At 38.7% G+C, this 11,278-nt stretch overlaps 1 pseudogene across 1 annotated transcript in view; it reads left to right on the top strand.

The window, feature by feature from the left end:
• The window catches only part of LOC149682826 (ATP-binding cassette sub-family C member 1 pseudogene), a 40,063-nt pseudogene that overhangs the window by 16,556 nt on the left and 12,229 nt on the right, over positions 1-11,278 (top strand). The gene's annotated exons all lie outside the window — the stretch shown is intronic.

Raw genomic sequence — 11,278 nt, 5'->3', positions numbered from 1 at the left:
AAATCAAACAAACGTATAGTTATATCATGACGGCTACAACAAGATGGTTATCTGTAAAATATTTTCCCATGTTATTTCTATGGGAAAATTTCGAGGTTTTCGTCAAAATCTATGATTATTTTTATGAAAATGAAAACCACCCTTAGCAACTTTATTTTTTATAAGAAAAACTAATGGATGGATCTTTTTGAAGTTTTAACCACATATTTAGGGCCCGAATTGTAGTTCTGTGGAATTTTTTCAAAGCAGTTAATACGATACAAAAAAGTTATAACCAATCAAAAAACCATCCTTATACATTAAAGTCGGTATGAAGTCTTATCTAAGAGAGCTATCGCTCTCCTAGAATACACCAAAGAAACAAATACCTCCTTTAGTGGTGCTTCTTCAATATCTATAAATTGTACTTTTCCTAATCACGTCTTATACAAAATATTGGCCTGTTATAGATCCCCTAGTGCTAGCACATGCGAATTTGTACATACTTTCAAAAACGACCTGGCTCTTGCTTGTTCTACTGATAATATAATCTGGTTAGGTGATATCAATATTGATCTCTTAAATTATAATGACACTAACACTATAGACTATCTAACTACCTTACATAAAAATCTGGCTTTAGACCATATATAAATGATCCTACGAGAATTACTGAAGATTCCGCCACTTGTATAGACCATGTATTTGTTAAAAAAAGAGATACTAGTATTATCCAGTCACTCGTTTATTATGGGGCGCCGTTTCGGACAAAATTCAAATAAAATGGATATAGATAATTTAAAACCGGATATCAATATTTTAAGAACGGATATCAATAATTTAAGAACGGATATCAATAATTTAAGAACGGATATCAATAATTTAAGAACGGATATCAATAATTTAAGAACGGATATCAATAATTTAAGAACGGATATCAATAATTTAAGAACGGATATCAATAATTTAAGAACGGATATCAATAATTTAAGAACGGATATCAATAATTTAAGAACGGATATCAATAATTTAAGAACGGATATCAATAATTTAAGAACGGATATCAATAATTTAAGAACGGATATCAATAATTTAAGAACGGATATCAATAATTTAAGAACGGATATCAATAATTTAAGAACGGATATCAATAATTTAAGAACGGATATCAATAATTTAAGAACGGATATCAATAATTTAAGAACGGATATCAATAATTTAAGAACGGATATCAATAATTTAAGAACGGATATCAATAACTTAAGAACGGATATCAATAATTTAAAAACGGATATCAATAATTTAAGAACGGATATCAATAATTTAAGAACGGATATCAATAATTTAAGAACGGATATCAATAATTTAAGAACGGATATCAATAATTTAAGAACGGATATCAATAATTTAGGAAAGGACATCAATAATTTAAGAAAGGACATCAATAATTTAAGAAAGGACATCAATAATTTAAGAAAGGACATCAATAATTTAAGAAAGGATATCAATAATTTAGGAACGGACATCAATAATTTAAGAACGGATATCAATAATTTAAGAAAGGATATCAATAATTTAAGAACGGATATCAATAATTTAAGAACGGATATTAATAATTTAAGAACGGTTATCAATAATTTAAGAAAGGATATCAATAATTTAAGAACGGATATCAATAATTTAAGAACGGATATCAATAATTTAAGAACGGATATCAATAATTTAAGAACGGATATCAATAATTTAAGAAAGGACATCAATAATTTAAGAAAGGACATCAATAATTTAAGAAAGGACATCAATAATTTAAGAAAGGATATCAATAATTTAGGAACGGACATCAATAATTTAAGAACGGATATCAATAATTTAAGAAAGGATATCAATAATTTAAGAACGGATATCAATAATTTAAGAACGGATATCAATAATTTAAGAACGGTTATCAATAATTTAAGAAAGGATATCAATAATTTAAGAACGGATATCAATAATTTAAGAACGGATATCAATAATTTAAGAACGGATATCAATAATTTAAGAACGGATATCAATAATTTAAGAACGGATATCAATAATTTAAGAAAGGATATCAATAATTTAAGAAAGGACATCAATAATTTAAGAAAGGACATCAATAATTTAAGAATGGACATCAAATGAATTTGAATCACTAGCTGCTCATATTAATAACATTTACGAGACTTTGGCTGTTCTTGTTATTCAACTAGAGGAAGTGTTGTCTGTGGAAGCCGCGGAAGACGATCCATATGTGTGCCCCGTTATACACGATGGAAGTGTTGTCTGTGGAAGCCGCGGAAGACGATCCATATGTGTGCCCCGTTATACACGATGGAAGTGTTGGAAGGCCGCTTTATCAAGTGACAAGGGAAGAAATATTGTATTGTAGGAACGACCTTGGATTTAACTGGGGAAGAACTGCATCATTTCTGGGGTTAAACGTATGAACTTTATTTCGCCACCGAGAACTATGAATTTAGGTCTTATAATTAGTATAGAACAGTCGATTGAAATCGTTTATTATTTTTACCCTCCCTTTAACAGTTTAATAACATTCTTTGGTTGAAATTTGATTAATTTATCGATTAATATTAAACGAGCTGGAATAATGCTGCTTAGTGAAAATCGTTCTTTCCTTTTTTTGGGGTCCATCTCTCCATAGAAAATTTTTGTACAACCCTTATTCTTTGACCATTGCTGTTCAGTTTGACTCAAAGAACCCTCCCTTAAATTTTAAGGTGGACTTATCAGAAATAACCTGTACATGTACATATACAATTGTTGAAATATTTTAAACGATACTTGCAGGCACATAGACAGTAACCACAAACTAATTTCGTGGCGGATCGTCTTTCATGGATGCATTGATGGATACAGTAGAAGGATCATATACTTAGAATGTTTAACTAATAACAGGGCTCATAGTGTCCTTCAGTTGTTCATGGAAGGGGTACGTGAACATGGATTGCCGCTACGTGTGAGAGGTGATAAGGGAACTGAAAATGTTCAAGTTGCTAGATTCATGATAGAAAATAGAGGCCTGAATAGAGGAAGTTTCATTGCTGGACTATCTCTGCATAACCAAAGAATAGAGAGACTTTGGGGAGAAGTTAATAGAGTAGTCTCTGCCTACTATAAAAGCATTTTCATGTTTATGGAAGAGAATGGCATGTTGGACGCGCACAACGAATGTCATTTATTTAGTTTGCACTACACATTTTTACCAAGAATCAGCGTCTAGTAGGACTCTTGTTAATTCGTGGAATCACCATTCTTTAAGCACGGAAAACGCTTATTCTCCAAATCAACTTTGGGCTATGAACTCATTCGATGATCAAGTTCAAAACGAAGATTATGCTACTCAACCAACATTATATGGAACCGAAATTGTTCTTACTACTACTATCGAAACCAATAACAATGTTGTTGTTGAGGATTGTAGAATAATTTTGACTCCGGAACAATCTCAACACCTTCAACAGTTAATAAGTCCTATTGCCGAAGATGGAAACCACGGAATCAGAACTTATTTACGGGTCTTGAATCAATTAAATAATTGGTACCTTCATTAAAAACTATGAATTGGAAAATTTATTATCATTAACATATTTTCAGTTGTTACATAAATGCCATCTGTTTTTACTGCCTTTGATTATAAAGAGCGTATAATGAATATAACAGATTGGAACCACGTGTCTAACTACAATATTAAAGAAGATATAAGCGATTAAGATTACTGACTGGATCCTAAAAGTCGGCTTAATTATGACGATGACGAAACGGGCCTCTTTAATCCAATTGGACGAATCCGTCAGGTGGTATAGTCCAATACAACTATTTTAACCTTTTCGCAGGGAATACTAACCCGTAGGGTTCATTAAGAGAACTTAATTGCTTATATCTTCATTAATATTGTAGATAGACACGCGGTTCCAATTTGTAATATTCATTATTTTATGTGCTCTTTCGAATAAAGTCAAAAGAATTCTAACATGGAACGTTTCCTTTAAACTATTTTTAAGGTTTAAATTAATGGGCAGTGATTAAATGTTTTACAAGGAAAACATTTGTGATTAAAATACAAATAGTTAAATATGAAAGCCAACAATTACAAATAAATCAACTTGAGTTACATTATTCTGAAGACAATTAAGAAAAATACTGAAGCCGCGTTTGCAATTTCCACTTTGAAATTTCTTATGAAGTAATTAATTTCAACTATCCAGGTTTCAAATTATAAGTTTTAAACTTTTAATATATTTGGAGATATAGCCGAAATGCGATGAATATAACTGTCGTAGCAATTGTCAAAATTACATTTAACAACTAAGGCCATGCTCAAACTTCGTTTGACACTTTGAAACCATTGTCAACGGTTTTTAAAGATATGTTGTTTAAAATTTTATTATGGCATTTTCCCATGAAAAATTTGCTTAAAGGCCGGCATTTCTACTTGAGCTGAAAATGTGCCTTGACCTAGTAACAAGGGAGATCCAAGCGACGTAAAATAACAAGATGACCCAGTCATAAAGTTTTTACCGCCCTCTATTGACAAGAATTAGTATTACTATATTCATTATAAGATGACCCCAGCTAATTTAGAATTTCGAGTTTTTTTTTCATTGTTTATAAAGTAGCATTCCTATTATGAATAAAATCAATCTAGTAATAAACTACAGTAACTTACTCATTAGGTTCATTTTAAACTTTACCTACAGAACTTTATCTTAATTAAATTACAGAATAATATTTATTAAACTAGGTTCCCTGACTTTGCTGAAAATTTTAAAATTCCTTGACTTTTCCCTGACCTTTTCGGCCCATTTTTAAATTCCCTGACTTTTCCAGATTTTCCAGGGACTGTGGCAACCCTCTCCTTTCCTAGGGCCTTTTTTATTCCTCCCATTTGATTATCATTGTTGTTCACATTTGGGTCCAGTGTTCAGTCACTACCTCCTTCAGTATTTAGGGTCAGGGTGTTTACATTTACCAGCGATTGTTCACATTTGGGGTCCTCTAAGGGGTTTATAATAACAGCTGTAGGACCTCTGTCCACTGATATCTCCAGTTTACGGGTTTGTTCAAAACATTTTACAAAATCAGATTTCTTTCCCACCACTGGAAACAGACTACGTAGTCGGCTAGAACGGTTCGCGATTCCATCCTTATTTGGAGATCAAATTAATGTAACGGATGAAATTATTCCGAAACTGACTCTCCAAAATTATCCACTAAATATATCATTAGTCTCCTACCTCATTTTGCCATAGAAATGTTCGAAAAACCTAAAAAATAAATTTTCCAAGTTACAAAAGTACAGCCTATTGCCCTTTTTCACTCTATGTGCAAATCTACATTATGGCCATGACCAAGGCTTAGCTCGCCTTAAATGTTTTCATTACTAATAAATGTATAAAAAAAGACTCTTACCTTCAGAAAACGGTGGTATTTCCTCGAAAGTAAGTAGAAATACAAGTTCCAAGTGTTTTTTAAAAGTTTTACAGGTGTAAAATTTACAAAATACGTTTTACCGCTCTTAGCTCGTCTCCGCGAATCGCGTAAAAAAATTTTTCCGTATAAAATGGAGTAATGGCATCTCCGAGGGTTTGACTTATTATGCCCTATAAGGAGTTAACATAGAGTGCCAGCGCCACTACTCTAAGCTCATCCCTATGATATTTACAATTTTGGCCGCTATGCCCTCTGTGCGCTGATCAGGCATATGGCTAATTCGTTTCTCTCTACATTCAAGACTGATAAGGTTTAAAGAAAAGAACTTTGAGCTTCAGACGTGACTTTGAGGCCGACTTAACGTCATATTAACGTGGCAGTGGGCGATTATTTAATTTCTCTCTCTTAGCGCGAAACGCGCCTAGACTTGAGATGGATTTGTCTCTACCAGCTCTTATCTTATAAAAGCAATTGTACTTTGCACGGAACGGTGGCGCAGTTCTAGCGTGCCGGGTTTCCAAACCGTAGCGTTAACGTTGGTACGTTCGAGTCCCCTCGGGGGCTTGGAAATTTACGAAATAAAATAATTTAAAGTTTAGCTACCCTAGGTCCATTTCTTAGCGTTTTAGAGCATTTTTTATGAATTATGAATAAATTTGAATAAATTAACGCGAAAATGGGCGGGGATAGGGCGGGATTAAGACTCCCGACCAGCCGTAACATAGGCTAAAATGGGGGAAAAAAGGGGTAAAATAGGGGGGAAAGGCACTAAAAAAGGGGTAAATGTGGGTAAAAGAGGGGGGAAAGGGGGTGAAAGGGGTAAAAGTAGGGGTAGTAAATCTTCGGTATAAATGCCCTATAGATGGCGCTAAAAACTAAAAACGGTTCTACTTGCGCTGGAGACCGAGCAAAGCTTGGAATATATATTTTTGCACGGTCTTCAGCTCAAGTAGAAATGTTTTTAATTTACGTCGCTCGGTTCTCCATTGTTACTCGGTCACGGCACATTTTGAGCTCAAGGAGTACTCTTTTGAAGAAATGATGGCCTTTAACAGCCTTTCAAGTCTATATTTGAGCTTATCTATGTCACGCTATAAAGTTAAGCCTGGTTTTCACTGGTCCTACGCAAGGTCAGAAAACATGGAAGTTAGTTTCTGTTTACCGCAAAATATTTCAAAATGGAAAGCAATGAAAAAATAGGAAGCCAAGAATGCGTGATGTCATATTTATTTTATTAGCTTCTATGCCACTTTATTATTTATTTTTATTTATTTATTTTATTTTTTTTTAACATATTCGTTTCAATTAATTTCAAAAATGTAAGTTCCGAAGAATTTGCAGTAAAAGTTCGTCTTCATCGTTGATTATATGTTAAAATTGAGAGTTTATATATTTTAGTTATATTAATGACCCCTATTTAAATATCGTTTCGCTGGTTTTAGAGAAGTTCAAGGCTATAAAACATTTTTTATAAGCCCTTTCTTTCTGTCGATGTTGTTTTGGGGAGAGAAGGGATGAAGGTGTTCGTTCTTTGTTAGGAGGAACGTTTATAAAGAACCCACGCCTAAGTCCCCTCACACTTTCTTGGTCCGGACCCTCGAATATGCTATAGTTAAGGGTTGCAGTCAGTGGTGGCGAGTGAGATAAAAGCATAAACGGGGCGGCTTAAAACGTTTTTGGACCAAAAGTGTCATCCGCGTTTGATTTTAGACCAAATGAGAGTCAAAGAATATTGTTTAATCTGGAAATATCTTTAATTTATGCACAAAAATATATTTTAAAAGACAAAACACAATATTTTTACACTTTGACTTTACGAATTTGGAATTTAATTTTAAAATCAGGTAGGGGGACCGAACAGCAATTTTAAATATAACCCTTAATACACTTAAGAACTCAAAAATATATATAACTAAACAATAGATAGTTTTCACACGTGGAGGATTATACCATACACAACATGGAGTTGAGGCTTTCTAGAGGACAAAATAGCTTGCATTTTTGTCCTCCAGGTGGCCTTACCTCCTGGTGTAGATGGTATAATCCTCCACGTGTGAAAACTATCTATATCCGTTCAAAGACTTTCCACACTTAAAGGGGTTTTGTTTGGTAGGGGGATTTTTAAATTTAATCATTCCGTTAAACACAAATTTTATTCATTAAACTTAATTCAGAGCCAGTTTCAGATAAAAAAATAAGATAACGTTACGATTCCAATCTCTTTCTTGGTTCTTCTCAGACCAGGATCTTCTCAAATGATTTCTTAAAAAAAGTCTGAAGAGTGGTCACTCCTGACAGCGGTTTTTCTTACTTAATCTGCAAGGGGTTAGAACTTTCTCGAGAACTTAGAGATTTTGGTCCACGTCAACTAAAGGGGTGGGGCGGGTCAATTGGGGTCAGAGCGACATTACGACGCCTTCTAAGCTTTCTTATCGGTATTTTGTGATCGGATGTTTTCTTTCTCCAAACGAATTGAATTTTAGAGAGGAAATGTCATTTAGCACGTGGATGTGATTTTCTTAGGCTTGCCAAGCTAGAGGGGTTATTTTATGTTTCTGTTTTGCTCCTTTTTTCAGGGTCAAATTTATTAACTTATACAGTCCAAAGGGGGACATAGGGCATATTGTCACGTATGTAAAGTACGAGACGGTGGTTTTGGAATAGTAATGAGTTTATTTTATTGGTCGTTGAAAATATATACAAAATAGAATGTAAGAACGGCGGGAGAACTAATGTATTGGCCGGGCGACGCGATGGTTTTGCCGGAGAAGTTTCTCTCACGAAGCTGGGCTTTTCAGCCTTGTGATCCCCGTGAGAGGTGAAGCGAACCGTTCAGTAGGCTGGACTTTTCAGTCTTGAGATCCCACTAAAAGTTCGCTTTCTCTCTCCGTTCACTCGCCTTTTATAGGCGAGCGCCTTTGTTGGCGGGCACCTGGAGGGAGTTCTCTAACTATTTTGGCGCGAGTTTTAAATTAGCTTAGCTCTGCGCTGGGCTGCGCGACAACTCCCCCTTAGGAATAAGCCGTCCCGGCGAACACTACAATTAAGGAGACCAAAATAACGAAAACGCGAATTTAATGACAAAAAGTGACACGAAAAAATTAATACAGAAATTAAAAAGGAAAAAAAATTAATACATAAATTAAAAGGGAACGATGGAGTCGGTTGTGATTTCGTGGAGGATGCGGCGGCGACTGATGAGCGCCTCGAATGGGGAAGCGTACGGGTCGACGGCCTGAAAACACTGAGAGGCGAAGTCGCACACATATATTCCACTGTCGTTGTCGGGGGGTTGGGCTGACGCAAGGGTCACGAATGAGTCGGGATCGAAGTACAGAACGCCGCGAAGTTGGGCTTCTGTGCTAAGATAGTCGAATACCAAAGCTGGGAAGGGGTGTTGCGGTGTGGGACCCACAAGATGGCGGCGGCAGAGGGAAAGATCGAGAACCACGAGGTTCCAACGATGATTTTCGAGGTACGGGAAAGCCAGGATTTTGTGAGCGAAGAGTTCGGGCACGTGAGATGTAAAACACGTGGCGCTGGATGGCGAGTGGCTAGTGAGAAAACCGGCAAACTTGGAGGGATACGTGAACGCTGTGAACATCGCTAGATTGTGGGCGCGGTGTTGTAGATAGAAATCCAACACAAGTGACGTAAGTGCTGATGGACCGAGTTCCGCGGCAGCGTGAGGGAGATCCCGGAGGGTCAGAAGATCCTGGGCTGGTAGCGAGATACCATACTTCGTCAGAGGGCTTGCGGTTCGAACATCAACGGGAACGCCTGGCGTGGCGGGTCGGCAAGGGGACGAAGGGATTATCGGTGTACGGGCGGCGCGGCGGGCATCTCGCCGATTTTGTTTGTCCTTTAGACGGATAACCCGGGGATTTAGAGGATCCGTAAATCGGAGCGCCTTGGTTTCGGTCCGGGAGTAGTCCCGACGGCGTTTTTGCGACGGTTTTGTCATCGTATCCGAAGAGACGAACAAGATGGCGACGGTACTGAGTGGAGCGCAGCAGCGAACAAAATGGCGAATCGGCGAGCGAGCGAGATCGCGAGTCCCTATGGGCCGGTTTTTGGTCCTTAGTAATACGATAGCCGGTCCGGATTGGTTCTGGTACGGGGGGATCGACGAAGGACCGGGGGGAAGGCATCGTTATTGGGGTGTGTAGCGGCGCGGCGTGATACTGGCGTTGTTGGGGAAAGGGGGTCGGTTCGCGTGGGGGATGGCAATACCTGGACGGCCGGACAGGTCACTGTAGCGGGAGCATCGTTCGCAGAGAATTCCCGAATTGTTGGAGTTGGGGCAAACGAAACCCGCAAGGTGGCGGCAGGTCGGGTCGAACTGTCAAAATCTTTCCGCGGGAAATACGGTTTGAGACGCTCCACGGAGACGACGTCGGATTTGGACCCCTCGGAATTAGCGATTTCGTAATTGTTGACCGCTGTCTGACGGATAATACGGTAAGGCCCGGCGTAGTTGTGAAGTAATTTCTCTGCGAGGCCTGGTACACGTCGTGGGGTTTTTAGAAATACTAAATCGCCCTCGTTAAATGTCACCTCTCTACGAGTTTTGTCGAACCTCGCCTTGTCTTTTTGCTGGGCTACGGAATGACGGGACGCCGCTAAGTCACGGGCTCGTTGGGCATATAGAATGTTTTCGAATCCAAACTGACTCGTGATAGTGTTTGCCGGCAGGTGAAGAGCAGCATCAAGGCGCAGGTCAGCTTCATATCCGTGAAGTAAGAAAAACGGGGTGTATTTCGTGACATCATGGACAGAGGTATTGTAGGCGAAAACCAGAAACGGTAGAAAGCGGTCCCAGTCGCGGTGGTTTCTGTCAACGTATTGGGCCAGCATATCGGCGAGGGTCTTATTGAATCTTTCGGTTTGTCCATTAGTGCGGGGGTGGTAGGCCGTAGTTCTGCGGTGTTCTATGGTAAATAGCCGGTTAATTTCTGCGACCAGTTTATTAACGTTTTCCGTGCCTCTATCTGTTATTATTTCACGAGGGGCACCAAAGTGTAAAATAACGTCCTGGGTAAGGAATTTTGCCGTCTCCTCCGCGGTACCCCTTGGTATGGCTTTAGCTACTACGGTGCGGGTACAATAGTCTGTACACACTAGAATATGGGCGTTGCCATCATGTGACTGCGGAAAAGGTCCCAGTTTGTCGAGACCTATCCGGGCGAATGGTTTAGTTGTAGGGGGAATGGGTTGTAGTAATCCTGGCGGTTTGAACGGATACGTTTTCTGTTTCTGGCAAGGGACACAGGATTGAACATAGTGTGTGACGTGGGCTAACATCTTTGGCCAAAAGAATCTTTGTCGAATTCTCTCCCATGTTCGTTTAAGTCCCAGATGGCCGGAAGTGATATCGTCGTGTAGCGCGTAAAGTATGGCTGTTCTGATTTCTTTCGGAGCTACTAGAACCGATTTGAGAGCGTCATTGGTACGTACTCTACGGTGGAGAAGTCCGTCCTTGAGTTCAAAACATCGGGCAGCTTTGATGAGGGGGCGAGGCGCCGTGAGGGGCCGGGATTCCAGGAATTCGATGATGGCGCCGGTGTAGTTGTCTTTTCGTTGAAGGGCACGAATGTCGTATTGGGTGAGGTCCAACTGATCGTTCGCGGTTGCGGGTGTGGAGCACGCTAACAGAGAGTTCTGGATATCCGGTGCAGATTCTAAGGGAGCACGGGATAACGCGTCGGCATCAAGGTGTTTCCTGCCATCCTTATACTTGATTACGGGGTTGAACTCTTGAAGAGTTAGCGACCATCGTGCCAGGCGGCACGTTCGGATTTTTGACTGAGGTAAGCCAACAAAGGCC

This window comes from Phalangium opilio, unplaced genomic scaffold (genome assembly GCF_054372755.1).
Source record: "Phalangium opilio isolate 3A_F unplaced genomic scaffold, DU_Popi_V2 ptg000037l_1, whole genome shotgun sequence".
NCBI classification, from domain to species: domain Eukaryota; kingdom Metazoa; phylum Arthropoda; class Arachnida; order Opiliones; family Phalangiidae; genus Phalangium; species Phalangium opilio.
Note: the sequence above shows the minus strand (reverse complement) of the source record. Positions and strands in the feature narration are given on the sequence as shown.